General features: G+C 39.4%; 1 protein-coding gene across 6 annotated transcripts in view; it reads right to left on the reverse strand.

Annotated features, from left to right (window-relative positions):
* LOC131431957 (P protein-like) overlaps positions 1-23,337 on the reverse strand; it is a 105,092-nt gene that overhangs the window by 38,890 nt on the left and 42,865 nt on the right. For 3 of the 6 annotated variants that reach the window (XM_058597950.1, XM_058597949.1, XM_058597946.1), the window contains exon 1: positions 5,529-6,054. The exons of 2 other annotated variants lie outside the window; for them this stretch is intronic. The gene's annotated coding sequence lies outside the window, so the exon portion shown is untranslated. Of the gene's footprint in view, positions 1-5,528; positions 6,055-23,337 lie in introns of those variants that run through there. One more of the 6 variants, XM_058597948.1, reaches the window with a different exon arrangement.

Raw genomic sequence — 23,337 nt, forward strand, 5'->3', positions numbered from 1 at the left:
AAGTGAGCTTTGTGACTGAACACAATTTTTCGATAAAAATGTGGATTTTCCTCCACATTTGCCGGCGCCCATTCATGATTAAATTATAGACCAAACTGAACAAGTCTGACAATGGCACAAAACTGAAAATCATTTCTAACTATTATTATTATCCCTTTATAAATAAGTGATTGCCAAATTTATAAATCAACATCTTCATTATTGCATTTCTAGGTGTTTTGAACACCAGTTCTGATGTTTTGAAAACAAAAATTTTCAAAGTTTTCAACTATATTTTAACCATTAGAATCCAGAAAAGGACTATAATTTCAGTTTTATTTCGTGTTGAAATAAACACATCGAAGCTGATATTTTTTTTCTGATCCCACTGTTTCAGTGGGACTGTTGAGATCCCCTCTCGACACAACCTGTTATGATGAATACTTCCGTTGAAGGCAAATCTGAAATGTCAAACGTAAATGGTAGACATGTGAAGTGCTCGTGCGATTATTTGTGGATAATTATATTACGAAATTATTTAAATAAATTTGAAGATATTTAGGCGTATTAGTATCACAACATTTGGATTGCAAGTAAGGTTATTAAAGTGAACAAGAATAAATGAATTTTTATATACATATATTTACAGTAAAATAAGTGCAGTTATAATTATGATTGTTGGGAATTCGCGTAAAGTGAGGTTAGCTTAAATGTAAGTTTTTATTTCATTGAATTATACACAAAAATATTAATAAAACTCATTAGCTTTTAGCGAGATTATACACATATGAATGCTGCGTGTTTGCTAAAAAGACTTTCTATCACAACGATCCCAACAGGGACTAAGGGGTGTATCAAAAATAAGCTATCCACCAATTTTCGTTCAAATTACGATAAAACACGATGTTTTATTCAAACTAAAAATTGATCCTTTGTTGTACGAGGTTAAACTTGAGCATAAAGAAACCCGGTTGAAATTTAAGTTATTTCTTCACGATTTTCGAACTTTTGATCGAACGCTCTTCATCAAGTTCCGGACAAGTGTTGCATCGCATTTTTGGACGCTTGAGCCCAAATTTTTTTGAACTCCTGCATGTTCCTAGCTGCCTAACCAGTCTTCTTGGAGACCCTCTTCACGATTGCCCAGTAACGTTCGATGGGTCGAAGCTGAGGGCAATTTGATGGATTGATATTTTTCTCAACGAAATTTATATCCTTTTCCCCAAGCCAATTGAGAGTGGTTTTTGCATAGTGAGCCGACGCTAAATCCGGCCAAAACAGTGGAGATGTACTATGCTTCTTATATAAAGACAGCAATCTCTTCTAGAGACATTCAGATCGATAGATTTCTGCATTTATAGTTCCAGTAGTGTAAAAAAGGTTGACTTTAAACCACAGGAACATTTGCCCTTATTCTGAATAACGACGTATTGATTTTTCGATCGAATCCTAGCTACCTTTGATTTTGCTAGCGTTATTAGGAATACAAATGAAATACGATCGTAAAATCGATACGACGTTATTCAGAATAAGGGGATTTGCTTGCCACACCAGTACATTTCGACCGAATTTATCCATATGAAACGACCTGTCCGCATCGCTCACCTCCTCCCCAACGACGACAGTAAAGCTGCTCGGCCATCCATGGAAGTTGACCATCAATGTTAACTTCCCTCTCTGAGCAGCCTAGATAGCCGTGTAGTGTCGGTAGCGGTTTCCCAACTGCTAAGAATAACGCTACGGTCCACCTGTACCGGTGGTATAAGTCCACCAAACAGGTAAGCCGTGTGGCATCCGGCGGAATTATTTTTTACCAAGAATTGATCCACTGGTTTCCTGTTCCATGTCGTAAAAGGCCACAAAAATAGGAACTCCTAAGTCAAGGTGTATTTCCGTGCCGATGGCTGAATGGCTGCAGGAGGTTAAACATTGCAGTCGTGAACGGAATATCTTGGGTTTTTCCTCAAGGTGGTGTACTATCCCCACTTTTATGGAACCTAGTCGCTGATAGTTTGTTAAGGAAACTTAATAACCTTGGATTTCCGACTTATGGTTTTGCCGACGATTATCATATATTGATGACCGGTATAAGCATTAACACTCTCTTTGATTTAATGCAGCAAGCCCTGCGATCTGTTGAACAATGGTGTTGTCAGGTTTGGATTATCTGTAAATCCGGGCAAAACATCAATGGTGCTTTTCACTCATCGTAGGATAATTACAGGAGCTCGTCCGTTGCAGTTCTTTGCTTCAGGGGTCACTGTGGTCGATCAAGTTAAATACGTCGGGGTTATTCTTGACTCAAAACTGAATTGGTCTGCTCACATTGATTTCAGGATTAAAAGAGCTTGCATGGCTTTCGGCCAATGCAGACGAGCTTTTGGAAAATCATGGGGACTCAAACCCAGATATATTCATTGGATCTACACAACTATCGTTAGACCAATTTTAGCATATGGATGTCTTGTATGGTGGCAGAAAGGAGAAGTCGCGACAGTTCAGTCAAAGCTAAATCATCTCCAAAGGATGGTCCTAATGGCGATGACAGGAGCATTCACGACAACTCCTACTGCTGCTCTAGAGGCGCTACTGTGCATTAAACCACTATATGTGTTCCTAAAACAAGAAGCATTATCTTGTGCATACCGTCTTAGGGTTACAGGGCTTTGGAACAGTAACCCATTAGAATATGCTACCAGTCACACTCGCTTGTGGTCTCAAATGGTTCCGTGGGATGAGTATTTACTCGCTCCTAGTGACCTAACTCTCACATGCAGTTTTCCTTTTAAAACATTCAAAGTGAGCTATCCTCTTCGTTAGGAATGATTGTCTGGTTGTCTGGAACGACAACTTGATGAACACATAGTTTGTTTTACGGACGGTTCTCTGTTGAATGGTCGTGCTGGTGCTGGTATCTACTGTCGTGAAATAGGCTGGAGCAGTCTCATTCACTTGGTAGATACTGTACTGTGTTCCAAGCAGAAATCTACGCAATTCTGTGTGGAGTACAATCGGCACTTCAGCAGAGGATCTGTGGTAAACGTATTTATTTTTGTTCCGACAGTCAGGCAGCCTTAAAAGCACTCAGTTCGAATGACTCACGGTCGAATCTAGTGATCGCATGTCGAACTCAAATTGAAGACCTCAGCATTTCAAATGCTGTTTACTTCATATGGGTACCCGGCCATTCTGGTATTACTGGAAATGAATGGGCTGATGAGTTGGCTAGAGCTGGTGCAACGAATGATTTCGTTGGTCCTGAACCAGCTTTACCACTTTCAACTAGTTGGATAAAGCACAAGATACGTTCTTGGGCTGCATCCAAACATGCCAGCTACTGGCGCAGCTTGCAAACTTGCGCTCAGACAAAAGCATTTCTACCAGATTTAAATCTGAAAATGTCAAAGTGTCTACTGCATTTCTCCAAGTATCATTGAAGTATTCTGGTCAGAGCTCTGACTGGACATTGCAAACTCAATTATCACATGGCTACTATTCAACGTGCTGAGTATTATTCGTGTGATTTGTGTGAATGCGATTATGGTACTTCATATCATCTGATATGTAACTGTCCCGCATTGACGCAGCTACGTATCCGGGTTTTTGGTTCTCCATACATGGTTGAGTCTGTGTATGCGGAGCTAAAATTGAAGGATATTCTCTCGTTTCTCACCCAATGTGGTAAGGAGCTATAGTCAGAAGGGTTCATCGTTCTTCCTGGAGTGAATGAATCCCTTCTGTATTCACCTTAAATAGGGTTTGGCAGATTGTTTGGCATCCTCTGGGGGGTACCGCATTTACTTCTGCTCGTACATACTGCGAGTCGTTCTGCATTCTTCCGGGAGTGCAGAATGGTGTCGCTTTTGTAAGATCTCTAAATCCTCTCGGGGGTTGGAGGTTTTATTAACAGCAGACTGTTCGGGACCTCGTAGAGGTTCAGAATTTCCTTCTGCTTCCACTAAATGTGATCCTCAGCAGATTGTTCAGCATCCCTTAGGGGTGCAGAATTTACTTCTGCTTTTATGTGTTTTTGTGTCGTCAATTTTTCCCATCCTCCTAGTTCAACCCTTACCATTTCCTTTCAATCCTTCCCTCTTATATATCGGGAAAATGATGCTAAAAACAAATTGATGGCAAGGCACAAATCTCCAAATATCAAGGGGAACGTGCCATTTGAGCCAATTTGTTCTGATTCCTGATTCCTGCTCGCTTCTTCTGTTCTACACTTTGTTTCGAAATTTTCTGCTTCTAGTAGGTCTTCAGATGATTTCGCCTCTTGATACGCTGGATCATTCCAACACTCGTTCCTGCTTTTTTGGCCAAATCAAATATTGACATTGATTTGCTCTTCATGATTAGTAATACAACTTTTTGGTCCAGTTTCGGGTTGGAAGAACCGGGTTTTCTGCCTCTTCCTGGTAGCTCATCCGAAGAATAGTGTTCCCCAAACTTATTAATGATGGTTTTAACACTGGCATGATAAATTCCAAACCGCTTCGTCAATTTCCCTTCTCACTTAGCCATGTATCCAGAACCTTAATTTTCACTTCCTTTTCAATACGCGACATTTTGAAAACGCAGAATTTCAACCGCACAAACAAATAAACAAACGATAGCTGACAGCGAAACGCACAGCATGCTGTGATCTGAGCATAAAAAATCATCACAAATACATGCGTACAACACAAATGTATGTGGATAGCTTATTTTCGACACACTCCTTAATGTACCGGTGGTTCTTGACCTACATCGCAACAAACAACTAATCAATCAACAAATTTATAACCAGTCAATAAAAGCACCCCTGCGCATTACTGCTTTTCTCCCCGTAATCAACTGATCAAAAGCTGAATCCAAAGCGCCATCATAATTGATATCGCTCACGCAATCACTCCCTCATTTCTTTCCTAAACTTAGATGATTCATCACAAAACAATTTTGTGATACCCTAATCGGAAAACTTTCCTTGATGACTGCTCCCCGGGGAGCTTCAAAATTTCCTTGACACGCTCTCCCCTACTGACATTTATGCTGTTTGCCTTCTGCTACTTGTAAATCAACGGATTTAACGAAAAGTTTACTAATTTCTTTTCTACCGATAGATGATTGAGAAAAATCAGTCATTAGAAGTTGTCTTGTTTCCATCGCCTTCTATGTTGATTATGTTTTAACCACATAAATTTGTGGTTAGGAATAACAAAACTCCAGGGTTCGATCCCCACCAAATGCCTCACCACTCGGAAGCAATCCCGAAAACGGACAGATGTCTGTGTTTTGGCCCATTACCGATTCCGGAACCTGTCACAATTAATCTCTCACTCCGTTATTGTTCGTCTAGCAACTGTTGCTTTTTGACATGGGTTCACAAAAACAAAAATATACTACGCTGAACAACAATCACAACAAAAACCGAATAACGAGGATCTATTAATAAAAACTCGTCGCGCAGTCCGTGGCAAATGTGCCGTGGTCAAACATCGACAAACATTGGCACCCCGCAAGAGAGTTTAGCTTAAAAATTTCCATATTTTTCATCACGTTTTTGTTACCCGTTTAATAGCTTTGATTACGATCCCAGTATCACAGTATTGCAGAGAGAAGATATTCACAATCAAATTAACACAGTAGGCAGTGAACTGGATCGGCCGGAGCAATAATTCTAATGGCACCAAACACACACACACGAACCACTGCCAACAAGTTGGTTTATTTTGGCTAACGACGCTTCCAATCAAAATATCCACCAATCAATCACAAGTCGATACCGTCGTTGGATTCCCGCACAGACAGCACCGTCGCGCCGGAGTCCACCTGCAAGGAAGGATCCCCGACCGAACCGACGAAATCGACGAAAACTACGTACGCAACGAACCGAGTTTCTCGTCAGACTGAGAACGAAACTGCCGAGGGAGAAGATGGTTTATGGAAATCCACTACGGTCCGTGTATGTTTGTAGGTACCAACACCTACGCTTACACTCTCTACTCGGTTTTACTCAGAATTATTAGTAGACTGCAAGTGCTTCGGTTCGTTTGCCTGTAGGAAATTCGCTCGTCTGCCGTCTGCTAGCGGCTTATTGCTTATTGCTGCTGCGACTGGCAAAACTTCTCTGTACTCCGCTCATCCAGGTCAACCCGGCACAAACACGCACACACAGAGACATTCGGCTTTAATACGATTTAACAGGGATTAACCTGTCAACGCCCGCTAGAATAAATTCGATTATGTAAATTAATTTCAGTTTAGACGGTTTTTCACGATACAGTTTATTACCTACACGTTGCTGGTAGACTGTATGAATATGGGTACAATTAGATCGCACTTTTCGGCTTTACATTGTTTGAGCATTATTTTCGCTTCCTCACCCAAAATGTGGCATCTGTTTGGGGTGACCGTTTACTTGTATTCTTCGAAGCTCAACAACAATAAGTAGATGACATTGGTTCCCAGTCAAATAATTTTTTTCAGTGAACTGCTTTTCTTGATGTTGGAATTTTCCAGCCGACCAGAAGCAAACTGAAAAGTATAGTTTCGAGACGATGGCGAATGGAATCGTAAATCGCTTACTTCGATTGAAATTGAATGCGGTGTCACCATGGTTACCCTCGCGTTTTATCTTCAGGAAGGTATTCAACAATCCTTTATAAAAGGTGATTTTTTTGAGGTTAGGATTTTCATGCATTAGTATTTGCTCAGATTTTTTGAGGTTATGATTTTCATGCATTATTATTTGCTCAGTATGCTCTGACATTTCATCATGAATAGACTTACTAACGAGCAACGCTTGCAAATCATTGAATTTTATTACCAAAATCAGTGTTCGGTTCGAAATGTGTTTCGCGCTTTACGCCCGATTTATGGTCTACATAATTCTGGTTGAATGGCTACGTAAATAAGCAAAACTGCCGCATTTGGAGTGAAGAGCAACCAGAAGCCGTTCAAGAACTGCCCATGCATCCCGAAAAATGCACTGTTTGGTGTGGTTTGTACGCTGGTGGAATCATTGGACCGTATTTTTCCAAAGATGCTGTTGGACGCAACGTTACAGTGAATGGCGATCGCTATCGTTCGATGCTAACAAACTTTTTGTTGCCAAAAATGGAAGAACTGAACTTGGTTGACATGTGGTTTCAACAAGATGGCGCTACATGCCACACAGCTCGCGATTCTATGGCCATTTTGAGGGAAAACTTCGGAGAACAATTCATCTCAAGAAATGGACCGGTAAGTTGGCCACCAAGATCATGCGATTTGACGCCTTTAGACTATTTTTTGTGGGGCTACGTCAAGTCTAAAGTCTACAGAAATAAGCCAGTAACTATTCCAGCTTTGGAAGACAACATTTCCGAAGAAATTCGGGCTATTCCGGCCGAAATGCTCGAAAAAGTTGCCCAAAATTGGACTTTCCGAATGGACCACCTAAGACGCAGCCGCGGTCAACATTTAAATGAAATTATCTTCAAAAAGTAAATGTCATGTACCAATCTAACGTTTAAAATAAAGAACCGATGAGATTTTGCAAATTTTATGCGTTTTATTGTTTAAAAAAGTTCTCAAGCTCTTAAAAAATCACCCTGTAATTACAGGGTTGCGTAAAGAGCACGGTTTGAAAACAACCACAAAACAAGCTTAGTTTTTGAGCAAAGAATTTTTTTCATTTGATCGCTCTGTTCTCCATTATATACTGTGACATTTCCGAGATCCATTTAATTAGGCGCCAAGGAACGGACTTTTGATTTTCCGCTGCTCATTCGATTCGCCGCACTGTCAAAGATTTTGGAATCGTTTTGCACATTGAATATACATTTTTTCCGTTTTGTAGCCACTTGTAACATCCTGCTACATTTTCGAGATTTGACTTCAACTAATACAAAGATTAAAATTTACAAAGCTTGGCATTTTTTTTAATACTTTTTCCCTATCTTTTAGTTATTACAGCAAAAGAAAACTATTGACAGCGGATTAATGCGGAAAGTTTGATTATTGAGTAGAGAAAAATGCGTTAAAACTCTTGCACACAGTCAAAAGTTATCGGCAATGGAACGTGAAAGAAGGGAGGAGAGATCGCAAAGGTTCTGAAAAACAATGCTATAGTCGAAGTGATTCTAGAGCTGAATTCTGAAGTTGAATTCCGAGCCTTAAGGTGAAATGTAGCGTCATAAAATGCGCGCAAAATTTTATCCGCTTCAGTTGAACGAACCGTCGCACTAAGCATACCAAGAAAAACGGACACATAGAAACAAGAACTTTTGTCAATGATTGAGCGCAGTGGGTTTACCTCTCGTTATATTGGTAAAAAAGACTGGACGTAATGGATTTTTGAATCCTTCACACTTTGAATATATGCTAATTCAATCGTTATTGTTAGTGATTACTCTTACACTAGAGCTATAAATAATGAGTAATTATGAATGACTAACATGAGGCTATATGTATATGTATTGACCAACTTGCTAACCATGTATATGCCTGAGTTTAGTAGCAAGCATGGATTCTCCTTCAAAAGAACGATTGAAGACAAGAGAACATTCAAGTATTTTCGATATCTTTGCCAGTCGTTCACCAGGCTCTTCCCGCCGATGAGATAGAATTTACTACGTAAAAGTATTTACTTGACTCGCATGATAGAGCGCGGTCGAATTTACTTATCGAATACATTCAATGCCAATATATTCCATTCTCATTGACTTTCATTATCATCTTCGAATAAGTAGAAAGTATTATTTCCGTTGTGTCAATAGGACCGTAGCACTAGCCATGTAATCGAAGATATGCTATGAGTCGGCTGCGAAGTCTGTTAAAACAGAAAGGCCAAATTTCTCAAAAGGAATGTAATTCCAAGACTTCCACACCCACAAATTTTCCTGGTGTGGATTCAGTATTCTCCCAATATGGTTCAATCTAAAATAATACCTGTTATACTATATTACACAGCCAAGCTTTATTGCTTCATCAACAGCATTATAAATGACAGTTACTAAGAAAATAAGCGATTTCTTACAATACCTATTTTGTTGTGTTCAACTCGTTTTTATTTCAACACAAAACCCAATGCTGCATAAATTCGCGTCATAATTTTACATGTAATTTTTGCTCACGATATAATGCCACCGTGCCCACCGTGCGTTTCTCACACCACCTCAATACGAAACAGCAGCGCGCAAGCAATAAAAAAAATGCGGAAAAGTTTAAGTAAACTTTTTCAAATTTCGGTTGTTTTAGCTAATATTTTATAATTTTGAGTTGCATTTTCAGATTCTTTGTGAAATTCTGCTACAAACACTACTTTTCAGTTCTAAAATCATCCCCGTGGAACGGAACAGTAACCGTTTATACACTTCAAAAACCAATTACGGCTCGGCAAAGCAAAATTTCAAAATTCTAAGAATACTTAGTTATAATAAATTTGATTTCGAAAACTTAAGTGTTTTTGGTTTTTTGAAAATCTGTCTTGTTTTTGAATAATTGATCAAAAACGCGATTTTCGCATTCCGCTACATTTCACCTTAAGGGCTGAAGACAGTACCGTAAAGTGGTAGTTTTTTTTGCTATTTTCCCGTTTCAAATTAAATTTTCTTGGAAACGGTGCAGAATATAGAAAAACACACCTGACAATGTCTTCGAAATTTAGTTGAGAATATTCTGTGAAACCTTCAGAATGATTCATTGAGTTTAGCGGTCGTGTTGTATTTTTTTCTGACTGAAGAACTGCTGAAAATTGGAACGCTCGGAAACGCATACCTCTACTTGTTCATCGAATATCTCGGCTTTGAAGGCTTGTATCATAAATCTACCGTGACAAAGTCTAGATAATTTAGTTTAGATGCGATTAGTACATAAAAACATATATGTTATCGCGATAAAAATAAAGTCTTGTATTTTTCTGTGAAACAAAGTCAGTTTCAATGCATCCGCCATTTTTTTCGCTTTGGTTTCCTGATAGCATTCTGAAAAAGGAGAGAGAAATAAAATTGGCTCGACAAGGCTGCCAAACACACAGACATTCAATCTTTGTGAAAGTTGAATATTTTTTCATTGTTCATTGGAATCCATGTAATGTTCAACCCATACGATAGATTAATGTGATAAAACTTCTGATCAAAATAATAAAATGTATGTCCCGGGTTGGCGGTTCAATGCATAAGGCACTGGTCTAACAAACCAGTAGTCGTATGTTCGAGCCCCGACCTGGAAGGATTCGTAGTGTCAGTAGAATCGTAGCACTAACCATGCAATAGTTCTGTACACTCTGAATCGGCTGCGAAGTCTGTTGAAACAGAAGGTCAAATTCCACTAAAGGAATGTAATACCAAGGCTTTGCTATGCTGGCAACCCTGTACAGTTTGCTTATATACACGCAGAGAAATTGAACATGTTTAAAATAACAAAACAGTTAGTAGTTTTTTAAATTTGATTTATATTCATTTCAAGCTAGAATATGATTGTTTCAAACCAATTTCTCCCTTCAACAAAAACAATGATCTCTGTTTGATTTGAATCAAAATTATGGTCCAACCAAACCAAAAATATAATTGTTCCGACTGAGTTTATTGTTGAAATAAACTAACAATTTTTTACATGTCAACCAAAGTTGGGTTAATGTTATCGGGAATGTTCTCGTTGACTCAATCCTGCTATACCTTCACATCTAGAAAAAACTTGGTTCAATTTATCTATGGTATTATTTGTATAATGATACAACTAAGTTTGCTGTTTAAATGAACCGCGTTAGTTTTATTTCATATAAACCAGAACAATTTTTTCTCGCGCGTATACTCCTGTTCAGTAATTAATCTGCCTTATCAAACCGATGGCAGATTTCGCGACAGGTCTGACACTCGCAACGGAACACGACGATAGGAGAATTTCAACACACGATAAATTACTTCGAGCTATCCCAACGGTACGGGTGAAACAATGGCGAAGTAAAAAAAACAACGTGTTTCTTATTAATCGGTTATATTGATACTAACTGTAGATCAAGTTTGCCTTCATGGCCTTTCGTTGTATATGTAAATTGACCGAATTTCCTGCTGTCAACAAACGCAGTTGTAAGATTTAACTACACTCTTAAATTAAATAATTCAATAATCAGTAGTTACAAAAGATAATTGGTTTGTTCGGAACATCCCGGGGCCCGTTGAAACCCTCCGTTTCAACAGTTCATTGTCGTTCAGCACCGGTGATCAAGTCATCATTTGCCTCCGTTGATGCAACTTCTGACTGGAGATTCAGATGATCTGCTGTTATCCCGTCATGGGAATGGTCCACAGTTTCTATTGGTAGTATACGGACCTCAGTAACGGCCCGTTTGTACAGTCCTCGAGCAGTTCGCACCAAAACAACACGTACGAACCCAGAGTCTCCGGTGTAAGTTTTAACTATGCGACCAATGTTACACAAATACGGTGGGAGGTTGTCCTGTTTCAGCAACACAAGTGCACCCAGTTGTACATTGTTACAAGGTTTCTTCCATTTCAGTGATTTTTCAAGATCTATGAAAATTCCACTAAGTGGACTAAGAAGGGTATTTTTTAGATTAGCACCACTCTTCTCATATAAATAGGCAACGTAAATGCCAAGCGCTTGATTGGAAAAACGATAGCGAGTATGTGACATAAACACTGAAGCATGCTTTTGTGAACTACTCGAATCAATCTGAATCAGTTGGTGTCAAAATTAGTATCCGAAATTATTTAATAAAAGTATGAAACATATTTCCATGAGACTGTTATGAAAGAAGAGAAAGGCATTATAACACCACTAGGTGGATTAAGAACGGTTTTTCAGTTTTGTAGCCACTTGTAACATCTTGCTACATGTTCGATATTTGACTTCATCTAATACAAAGATTAAAATTTACAAAGCTTGGCATTTTTGAATACATCACAGGTTTCCGCAAATATGCCAAATGTGTTAAGAACTGTTTCAGATAATATTTTGTCGTGAATACGACTTGCTTTACTATGGGATGCCTTTTCAAAATTTACCCTCTGAGAGAGTGATAAGTTTTTGATCGTGAATATCTCCTGTTGTATCTAACGAATCAACATAATTTTTGCTACATGCCATCGGAAATATGATCACAATTTTATGATAAAATTTTCAGTTGTGTGACATAATCTCAAATAATTCAAAATTAAACTTTTCTGAAATGTTTATAAGGCGCGTTTGCCTTTCTCGTATTTTTAAAGCTCATAGCTCAGTGATCTGTGAAAGAATTTATATAATCTAACTACCAACAGAATCGAAATCTCGCAACTTAAACGTGTATAGCAACAGCATTGAAGTATATCAATAGTACACTATTGAAAAACCTGTCTCATTTGACCCATGTCAACACCAGCCAATCAGAACGCGTTCTGAGGAAGAAAACAAAATATCTGCTGCTGTACAACAAATCGTTCGAGAAAAATGTTCCGAACAGTGCTTATTATCGTAGTGAGTTCCACAATTTGGTCCTTCTGAAAGGAAGGAATGAATCTCGTACAGCACCCTGATAGTTTCTTTCAATGAAATGCAATTCTGAAATAAAATAATCGACATTAAAATTCTGTATGCGGCTATTTTTATAGCCGTTAGGACCGCCCATTAGTGAAAAAGCTACAAACGAAATCACATAAAAAGAAACCTCTTAACAAAAATTGAATCAGTTTGGATTCTATCGCCACTGCTAGCAGATGTGTTTTGTGTCGTCTGCACAGCTAGTTTCGCGTTCGACAAGAGCGATTATGTCACAGCTACCAGTCATTTGCATTGGTGAAAAAACAACGGTGGAGACTTCAGGATATATTCGTTACCATGGTAACTCTCACAATAAATGATTTTTATGGACATCAAAGTCTACAAATAGAAAAGTTTAGTAATCATAACTGACGTTTTTTGAAAGCAACTGTCAGACGTTTTTTTTTTTTTTTTGAAAGTGAGATAAGAAGCCACGACTTTGAAAAAAGGCAATCATTATGTCGAATTACGTTATGTCATTTTTTGGTAAGTTTTTCTATAGAAAGGCTCTGCGAATAAATATTCTCTATTCATCAATTGAAGTGAAGATCGATAAACGCTTGCTATATTGTACTGTTCACAATGATTAGGAAGTTTCTTTCATACAGATTTCGAGAGTATTATACATGCGAGAAATACAGATCACCTACGAATCGGGATCCCCTAAATTGGTTATTAGTTTCATTGGATCCTTTGGTTACAAATATTCGTGAATGTCCAAAACAGCCCAAGAAGAATCTGTCAGACGATGCTAAGAGTATTTTAGCTGGTTAAGAACATTGTGAGCTATCATAAAATAAATACAAATAACTAAAAAATTAGTTTTGATTATACTTTTCTCTACCAGAAGATGTCATAACTTTATTACATTTGATGATCTTTTTTTTAAAGTCGTGACAAAACAGTTACTAAACTGTTCAATTTATAGACTTCAATGTGTAAAAAAAAAATCATATTTTGTTACAAGTACCATAGTAATGAATATATACTGAAATCTGATCTGGAATACAATGAACCTAATTGTGTGATACCAGCTGAAGTACTTAAGCCACGGTAACCCACGCTGAACCTTAATATAACAACCTTATGCGCAAACATCCACGATGAGAGCTGGCATCACAGCTTTGTCGTCACAAGCGCGGTCGTTACCGCCACTTTCAGTATACCACTCTTGAAGAGGTAAGACGTGTGCTTTACATTGCTGAGAGCCCCTTTTCGTGCGATGCAAATCGGAAATGCACAATGGCGATCCTGCCAGGAGCAGTCTTTTAATTCATTATAAATAAATTAGAAATACATAATTTAAATCAGATATCAGTGCACGAAAAGGGGCGACTCAGATATTAAGATAAAAGTGAAAACCATAAATTGAATGTTGATTACTTTTTCGTTGCTTCTAATTTGAGTCCACACACAATGTTCAAGCGGAAAAATGAATCAAAAATACTTGAGGGAAGTTTACAAAAAAAATCATTCCGTATTGATAAACTTGAGTCGAGCCTGGTTAAAGTTACGTGCAGAGCGAGTCAGAAGTACTGCGCTGAGCGGGTCAGAAGCACCGCGCAAAGCGAGTCAGAAGTACTGCGCTGAGCGAGTCAGAAGCACTGCGCAGAGCGAGTCAGAAGTACTGCGCTGAGCGAGTCAGGAGTACTGCGCTGAGCGAGTCAGAAGCACTGCGCAGAGCGAGTCAGAAGTACTGCGCTGAGCGAGTCAGGAGTACTGCGCTGAGCGGGTGAGAAGCACCGCGCTGAGCGGATTAGAAATATCGCGCTGCACAAACTAACGCATTTTATTTAGCGGGCCAGAAACCCTAAAAAAAAAGAAAAAAAAACAACAAAAAAAATAAATATTCTGCAAGTATAACGAATCTGATTTTGAAGACATGCTCCGGCGAAGCAACCCTTTCAAATGTAAAGTGATAAAAATAACATGTCAGTTGTGAAGTGGATTTCAAAAATCGCGCTCCAAAATTTACGATATAAATAACTGAAACGAACCTTTCTTGTGATCTCATTACAGGCGAAAAGTTGAATAAAAAAATGAGCGAAATGTCTTATCCGGGGAAATATGTTCGTCGCATCGAAAGTTCATCATCAGAGGACGATGAAAGTCAAGCTGCAGAATTTCGAGACGAATCCGAAGAAGCAGTACTCGAAGAATCCTCGAGCAGTGATTCTGATGTTTCATCTGAAAATGATAGATCTAGCGGGAACGAAAGTAGTGAAAGAGGTATCAGTAACACAAACATCGAAACATCAAACTCACCGATTTCGTCACCGGGACCTCAACCCATCTTATCAACCTCAGAAACGGTACCACAAAGCGATTCGTATCAGAAAGTGTTGGAGCGTCTAAACGCTGATCGAATTGACCGCATGGAAACAATGATTTCAAATATTAATAACGCTTTGAACCGCTTTCAATCCCCACCGGCACGTGTTGATGAGATCGATAAAAGCTGGAAGTTCACTAATAGCTCAGACCAATGTGAGAGAATCGAAAGTACCTCATCAAACATTCGTTGGGACCACCTTAAACATTTCCCTAGTGGAATAGCAGCAAACAAGATGTGGGAGGAGTGGAACCGATACGTCGATAATTTCGAAATAGCGGCTTCACTCGCCAACGTTAACGACCCCGTTAAAAGAACCCAACTTCTATTCCTCTCTATGGGAGACGAAATGCAAGGAATCGTCAAAGCCGCTAAGTTGCGCCCGAGCCTGGCAAACTCCAGTTGCTACAACACCTTCGTGACAAACATTCAAAGTTACTTACGGTCAATGACGGATACCGCTGCCGAACATGAGGCTTTTTCAAAAATGACACAGGAAAATGGCGAATCAGCAGTTGCCTTTCACGCTCGGTTAATGTGCAAAGTGAGATCTTGCAATTACAGTGTCGACGACGAAGATCGATTCGTTCGAGCCCAGCTCTTGACAGGCCTCAGAAATCGAGAACTGGTGAGGCAAGCTAGAACTTACGGCTACGACACGAATTTCATTGTTCAATCAGCGACACGCAATGAGGCATTTGAATCCGAACTTAAACAGCGGGATGAACCCAGCCTACTGGAAATTCGAAGCGATCAGAGCCGACCACCGCAGGATTCAGCGAATTGGAAGCGTCCGAATGTTCGTTATAGTGGACCTCCAACAAAGCGAAACCGCAACGAGGAATCTAACCGGCGACTACAAAGAAAGCGTTCACAATGCTCCCGATGTTTCCTCTACAACCACAGAAACGGAATATGTCCCGCACTAAACCGGAACTGCAACAAGTGCGGTAAGCGTGGCCATTTCGTGGCTGCCTGTCAACAAAAACAGATCAACAGCGTGCAGAATAGACGAGAAATCGATACTGATGCAAACGATAATAAACAGGTATATATTGATGAATAACGCCACTATAAATTTACGAATTATATTTGAATAAAAAAATTACACCCGATGAATCACATCACTAAAACTGTTTTATATTTCATGTCACATATTCATTCACTTAGATAGTCAATGCTCTTTCACTCGAAGACGTCGTTTTCCTTTGTTCTATTGGATCATCTGCACCTATACGCTTCCTCGTTGATTCTGGCGCAGATGTTAACGTAATTGGAGGAACGGATTGGGCTCAACTGAAACGTGAATTCCAAGCAGGGGAAGCAAACCTGGAAATCGTCAGGGCACCCAATAGCAGACTGCACGCTTACGGATCTCGAGAACCAATGTGCATCGAATGTTCCTTTAAAGGAGTTATCTCCGCTATAGGATCCGCTAAGTCTGGTATACCAGCCGTTTTCCATGTTGTACCGAAAGGTGCGCGGTCGTTACTAGGGCGATCAACCTCAAATGACATGGGACTATTACACATAGGCGAAGCAGTAAACCACTGCACTACATTACAAAAACAACATCCATTTCCAAAAATGCCACAAGTAAAAATCAAGTTCAGCATCGATAAAACCATCCCACCAACTAAAAGCGCATATTATAATGTGCCAGCAGCTTACAGAGAAGCAGCACGACAGAGGCTTGATGAAATGGAATCACAAGGAATCATCGAGAAAGTGACATCTGCCCCAAGTTGGATTAGTGGCATGTCCGCAGTAGCTAAGGGGAAAAATGATTTCCGACTCGTGGTGAACATGCGTGCTCCCAACAAAGCGATCAACCGCGAATACTTTAGGCTACCGTTACTAGAAGAAATGAAAACCCAGCTTTACGGAGCTAAATATTTCACGAAACTCGATTTACGAAATGCATTCTATCACCTAGAATTGTCCGAAGAATCAAGAGACTTGACTACTTTTTTGGCAGAAAATGGTATGTACAGATTCACCAGACTCATGTTTGGTGTAAACTGCGCTCCAGAAATATTCCAGCGGGAGATGATGAGAATTCTCAAAAATGCTGGTGATAACATTATCGTATACATCGATGACTTTCTCATATTCTCGGATACCCTGGAAGGACTCCACGCGACGGTTGCGAAAGTATTGCAAGTCTTGAGAGCAAATAACCTGACTTTAAATACAGCCAAGTGCGAATTCGACAAAACCAAAATTCAGTTTGTAGGTCACGAACTTGATCAAAATGGATTTCACATTGACAATGAAAAAATTAAATGCGTGCAAAACTTCAGAGAACCAGCATCGTTATCTGAACTTCGTAGTTTTCTAGGACTAGCATCATTCCTTAGTCCGTACTTGAAAAACTTCGCCGACATCTCTAGCCCATTGTGGAGTGCAACGACATCAAAATCGTGGTCATGGGGTATTGAACAGAAAAAAGCATTTAGCATTGTCAAACAGAACATTATTGACTGTACGATATCACTGGGATTTTTCTCAGAAAACGACAAAACGGTCTTATATACGGATGCTTCCCCCGTAGCATTAGGCGCAGTTCTTGTACAAGAAGGAACAAATCAAGCACCTCGAATAATAAGTTTTGCTTCCAAATCTTTGACACCTACCGAAAAAAAATACGCGCAGAATCAGCGAGAAGCTCTTGGAGCTGTTTGGGCTGTAGAACACTTCTCGTACTTTTTGCTTGGAAGACGTTTTACACTTCGCACCGACGCGCAAGGGGTTGCATTTATTTTAAACAGATCGAGGGAGAATTCAAAGCGTGCTTTGACTCGTGCCGATGGGTGGGCTCTTAGATTAAGCCCATACCGGTACGATATTGAATATGTTCGCGGTACGGAGAACATAGCAGACCCCCCCTCTCGACTCTACAATGGAGATGATGCTGCATTCGATGAAGAAAGTAGTCCATGGGAATTAGCAACTCTCGAAGCAAATTCGGTCGTATTCTTAACGGAAGCCGAAATTCGAGATGCTACAAATCGTGACAAAACATTACAAAATGTTACGGATGCCTTAAAAACAGGAGATTGGCCTCGTGAGTTGCAAAGATATCACACTGTTGAAAGAGACCTATCTGCGGCCAATGGGATGATTATAAAAACCGGCTGTGCAGTAGTGCCAAAAACTCTTCAAACTCGAGCTCTAGAAGTAGCACATGAGGGACATCCTTCGATAGCGAAAATGAAAAGTATCATGCGACAACGTGTGTGGTGGCCTGGAATGTCAAGAGACATAACCGACTGGGTCGAATCCTGCAAACTTTGTTGTGTCAACGGCAAACCGGAGAAGACAACACCAATGCAGCGAATATTTCTTCCTAAAGTGGCTTGGGATACGGTGGCACTAGATTTCAACGGACCCTATATAAAATTTGGAGGCATTCTCATCTTGGTTGCAGTCGATTATAAATCGAGATACATCATAGCTAAACCTGTGAAAACGACTAGTTATGAATGTACAATAAAAATACTCGATGACATATTCGATAAAGAAGGATACCCAAAAGTCTTGAAGACAGATAATGGACCTCCATTCAATGGGAAAGATTTTGCAAACTATTGCGAACAACGCGATATTGCGTTAATTTTCTCGACACCTCTATTTCCACAACAAAACGGCTTAGTAGAAAGTTATATGAAGTTAATTAATAAAGCTATGGCAGTGGCTAGTTCGGATAAAACAAGCTACATTGAAGAGCTTAAAAAAGCAGTTAATGCACATAATGCAGCAGCACACAGCATTACGAAAGTACCACCAGAAGAGATAATGTATGGTCGAAAAATTAAGCGAGGTTTACCCTTGCTTCAGCCACGCGAATCAGATTACGACGAAGATCTTCTCCAACAAAGGGACCGCGAAGCCAAACTAATTGGGAAACAACATGAAGATGCTCGACGTGGTGCTCGTCATTGCAGAATAAAACCGGGAGATGAAGTCGTTGTTGAAAGACAAAATCGTTTGAAAGGCGATTCGCGATTTTCCCCGACGAGACACACAGTATTGGAGGAGCGGAACGGTAGCCTAGTTCTCACTAATGAGCATGGCAAAATAACGAAGCGGCATGTATCCCACACTAAAAAGATTAAAGCTTGGCGTGGTACACAAACGAATGTTCCTTCTAATGGAGATAAACCAAAGACTGCTGCGTCTTCTGAGCCGAGTTCTAATATATCTTATCGGCCGCCCCGAACTAAACGAACACCAGCTTTTCTGTACGATTACACTCACTAAATTATTCCGTGTATCCAAATCCGGTTGATCTAAAAGAAAATAAAATCATATGAAAATTGAAATGCATTAATTTCCTTTCTATACACTCAACAAATTATAATAAATTAAACTTAAAAACTAAAGAGGATATGAAAACAATTTCATCAAAACATACACAACATTCAAACCAAAGATGCCAGATTAACTCTACATTACAACAACTTGTCACCAAAGTACAGGAAGAGTGGTGAAAACCACTAGAATATAAATATAAATTGTGCCTCCCCTACGAACCACGTAATATCTCTTTTCATGAATAATGGAGATAGCTCATTAAAGTTAGATATATGAGCAGAATCATGAATGTTGCAACATTCGAAGAACCTTCAATTGCTGCTTAACTTTCGCATAACTGGCACTCCTGCTGATGTCTTTCACAACCCTACACACTAACCACAAAAGATATACATTTTGACAATTTCGACTTGCTTTCTTTTAACTCAATCAAATTAAAGAGCGATTCAGACGCTACACATTGCATTTCGGAAAGAACGAATCGCAGTGAGTTCCCGTTTCCTGAAATGATGTTCTAAGTCGAGCTGAGCTTCGAAGCTGTAACAACAGGCTATTGTTGCAACTAATTCATAACCCTTATTTTTTTTTTTTTTTTTTTGGGAAAGGAAGCGGATGTGTGATACCAGCTGAAGTACTTAAGCCACGGTAACCCACGCTGAACCTTAATATAACAACCTTATGCGCAAACATCCACGATGAGAGCTGGCATCACAGCTTTGTCGTCACAAGCGCGGTCGTTACCGCCACTTTCAGTATACCACTCTTGAAGAGGTAAGACGTGTGCTTTACATTGCTGAGAGCCCCTTTTCGTGCGATGCAAATCGGAAATGCACACTAATCATTGCAAATGCCAAGGACAAGGATATTTGAAAAGAACATATCTCGCCTGCAGACGATCGCAGACGAGTAATTCAACCACGGTATGAAAGCTCTTTTTAAGTAGTTTAATAAGTCAGTAGTCTCATCTGCACCTTTCTGCGCCTTTTGACGATAGACAAGTTGAAATTTTGTGAAAAAAAAACATGAAAAATGGTTCTGTTTCATTAAACTCAAATGATAGCAGCATAGTATGTTTGAGAAAATTGTGTAGTTTTTAATGATAACAAACTTTGTATAACATGAAAAACTCATATAAATTGAAAATATATGTGTTTTCTTACAAAAACTGGTTTTAGAACAACCTTTTCAGAAAATACATTATATCATGAAAAACACTCAATTTACGGGAATAGTACCTTCAGTAAATTTGTTTGAAATAAATTGCTGAATAACTTTGTCGAAGTAACTTAGCCCTTATGTTGGCTCTGAACTAAAATAATATTTTTATCTCACTTGATTAATGACATAAATAAAATTAGCCAAAAGATGGCGTCTATCATTCTGAGCAACTTTGCTGAAGATACTGTACCTAAAAAACCACGTTCCTATCAATTATCAATTAAGAGCGTGAAATTGCGCTTTTGAACAACTGTGGATTGTGACAAAATGGAAAAGCAGTTTTTTTCATAATCGTTGAGCGGAAATTCAACAGAGAAATATCAGTTAGTTTAGTACATTTTTCTAGATAAACTGATGTTTTTTCTCTTGAAGATTCGTCAAACAGTAACAAATAAAATGCTTTTGCGATTTTCAACAATAGTTGATTGTAAGCAGAACCGCAAAGATATCGTCGGAACAGTTCTACAAAACCTCATGGAGAGCATCAAGAAGAATGTCCGATAACTGGTAAAAAAAACTGTTGGATTTCCTCCAAACAAACCTCCAGATGGAGTAGAATTCTTACGTTCAAATACTACTACCATAGCATCAAACTTCGATCCATCAATGAATACCAGCCCATGAATGACACCGGAATGAAAAAGTGCGCTTTAAATCGATGACAACGAACCATACATCACAGAATTTGACTGCCCATGCTGATTCAACAACTCCCATGCTTACTGCGATCACCGCCTGCTTCCAAATTGATGTCGATGGGTTACCTCTTCTTGTCAAACACACTAGAAAACAACTTTCGTTAATAATGTCAAGCAAGCTGAAGAAACGACACGTCATTTGTCGGTGGCAAAAGTTCATCGCGGTCGCGTGCTTTCCAAATTTCCCGTCACGACCCACATCGCCCCGGAGGGATTTTAATTTACACGACTGACGGCTGATGGATCGGGGGCAACTCCCCGGTGCGCTGAGATAGACAAATTTAGCCACAAATTGCCGGTGATTAATCATTGTGGCTGTCGTGGCAGCTAGCGCAATTCTGTTTTACTGATAAGGAAGTCCCTCAATCGAGGGCGATACCGCAGTCGATATCGATTGCCAAACTCAACATATCCGTTCTGGTTTACGCTTAATTGAATTGTTCTACCAGCACGCAGTGGTCCGTAATGGAACGGATGAGTAACGAATTGAACGAATGAAGATTGACTAAAAGGGTTCCAGCTGCTTACACTCTTTCTTTGCTCTGACTCAGTTTGCATTAAGTAGGCGTAAGAGTGTGTAGCTGCTAAGGATGTACAAGTTGGTAGCTAAATTAATTTGAATATTTCTCGTTCGCGTTGTTCGAGCACTGGTCGAATTCATAGGCGGATGAGAAAACTGCAATATCCGCGTGGATGGCATAATAAGAGAAACAAAGTTCGACCGGAAAGCGTATTCATCCACATAAAATCCATGCGAATCCATGTCGCTACACCCACACTCGCTATGTTTTATGATTCGATTACTGAGGAAACTTTTTGCTACTTCATCACGGTAAGCTAATTTGAAAAGTTACGACCCGCATTAAGGATACGTAATGGTTTCCTAGAAGCTTCTTTTGTTTGATGGAACCTGTTTTTCGTGTACTCATATTTTCGTTCGATCCTTGACTTTTCTAAGAATTAATTATTTCAAGCAGGCTACGTCACTGTGTCCGACAATTTTACAAAAAAATCCTGTGAATTTACGTCATCTGTAAGCGACCCATGCGAGCGTCATTTATTTTATGATTTGTGTTATAAAAAGAATTCAGAATTTTTTGCTTTGTAGAACAATAGTACTGACAGTAGAACTGGTGCATAAGGGCATATTCAGGAGTGTTCTAGTTCTAGATGCATAATTTATGTCAGTTTTAAAATTTGAATCTAGAAATTATAACAAAATAAACTGGCAGCCCCAGCAGCGTTTTATCTGTGTTTCAAATATAGAAAAAATAAAACGGCAGTGTATACCAGTTTTAAATTTGACAGTAGAACTGGTCGAATAAATAAAACTAAAACGGATTGCTGGAGATACGTTTGTTTCAGTTTCATTTACTTTATAGACCACCCATATGAATCTTGCAACTGCTGAATTTGCTCTAACGTTTGTAGTTTTATTAGTTCATCAGATCCGGAAAAACGATCGCGAAGTTTCTCGCTTTGTAGTGAAAAACATTTTATTTTTGGCTCCATATTAATCCATGGTAGTATCACTAGCATTATAACGAATCCTAAGCTGAATACAGTGGGGTCTCGTACAACGCGGATTCGGTTTTGCCGGTATTCGTTTTTGCCGGATTCGTTATTGCCGGAAACCGCGATAAACGGGACCCAGAGCATATAACCGGTGGCAACTAAAATTTTGGAATTTTTTCTAGGCCTGTATGCTTAGCAACAAACGAGCTCAGAGAATAATAAGAGTGTGTATGTGTTAGCTCTCTCTCATCGTTCTGCTAGTATTTTCTGTTTTGTTTTTGCTTGCTCAGTTTTGCTCAAAATGCCGTCGAAACAAGAAGTATTTCGCGAGCGCGTTGTACAGTTCTACGAACTGCACAGAAATCTCGGCAAAAAGTATACGGTACAACATTTTAAAAGCGAAAATGTAGCGGCTTCGATTCTGTATCATATCCTAAAATCCCCAACAACTGCTCGCAAGCAAGGTAGTGGAAGACCAGCCAAAGTTATGGACGTAAAAGGACTTCGTTCTCTTTCTCGTGCCTTCAACAACAAGGATTCACTGAGCCAACGGGGTGCCGCCAAAAAATTCAACTGTTCTCACCAGTACATCTGCAAAACGTTGAAAAGAGTCGGAATAAAGTGCCGAAAAAAGACACGAGCCCCGGAATATACTGACGACAGATTTCAACGCTGAAGTCCCAATGCCGCTGGTTGATTAAAAATTATTCCGGAAAATGTTTTGTTTTGGACGACGAAAGTTATTTTCCTCTTTCGAAGACGCAGATTCCCGGA

This window comes from Malaya genurostris, chromosome 2 (assembly GCF_030247185.1).
Source record: "Malaya genurostris strain Urasoe2022 chromosome 2, Malgen_1.1, whole genome shotgun sequence".
In the NCBI taxonomy this organism is placed as follows: Eukaryota; Metazoa; Arthropoda; class Insecta; order Diptera; family Culicidae; genus Malaya; species Malaya genurostris.